The following is a 413-nucleotide window of genomic DNA, read 5'->3' as shown; positions in this document are numbered from 1 at the left end:
AGCATGATGAAAAATAACCTAGAGAGGAAAGAAACCAAAGAAATAAATAAACTACAAGAGAAGTAAAAACATTAAAAAATAAGAATTTTGAGATCTTTAACATTAAATTAGATCTATCATATATAAAATATAAGAACTTCAAAATAACAAGAGGAAGCGAAACAAAGATAGAATTGTGTGCCCGAGAGTACCCTCAAGCAAGAGATCTCTAACCCAAGACAGTGGAAGATCATGGTACAGAGGCTAGAATAAGAAGAGCTTACTATCAATAAATATAAGAATGAATAAACAAAATGTTTAAAATTAAGTACTGCGGTGAAGTTTAAAGTAGCACAGATGATTGGCTGGTTCTGTGAATCAACATTAAATCTAATCAGAAGATATTGTCATAATGTTTTTATGTTGACCAGGCT

The sequence above is a fragment of the Palaemon carinicauda genome, chromosome 37 (assembly GCF_036898095.1).
Source record: "Palaemon carinicauda isolate YSFRI2023 chromosome 37, ASM3689809v2, whole genome shotgun sequence".
Taxonomy (NCBI): Eukaryota; Metazoa; Arthropoda; class Malacostraca; order Decapoda; family Palaemonidae; genus Palaemon; species Palaemon carinicauda.
This window is presented reverse-complemented; position numbering follows the sequence as displayed.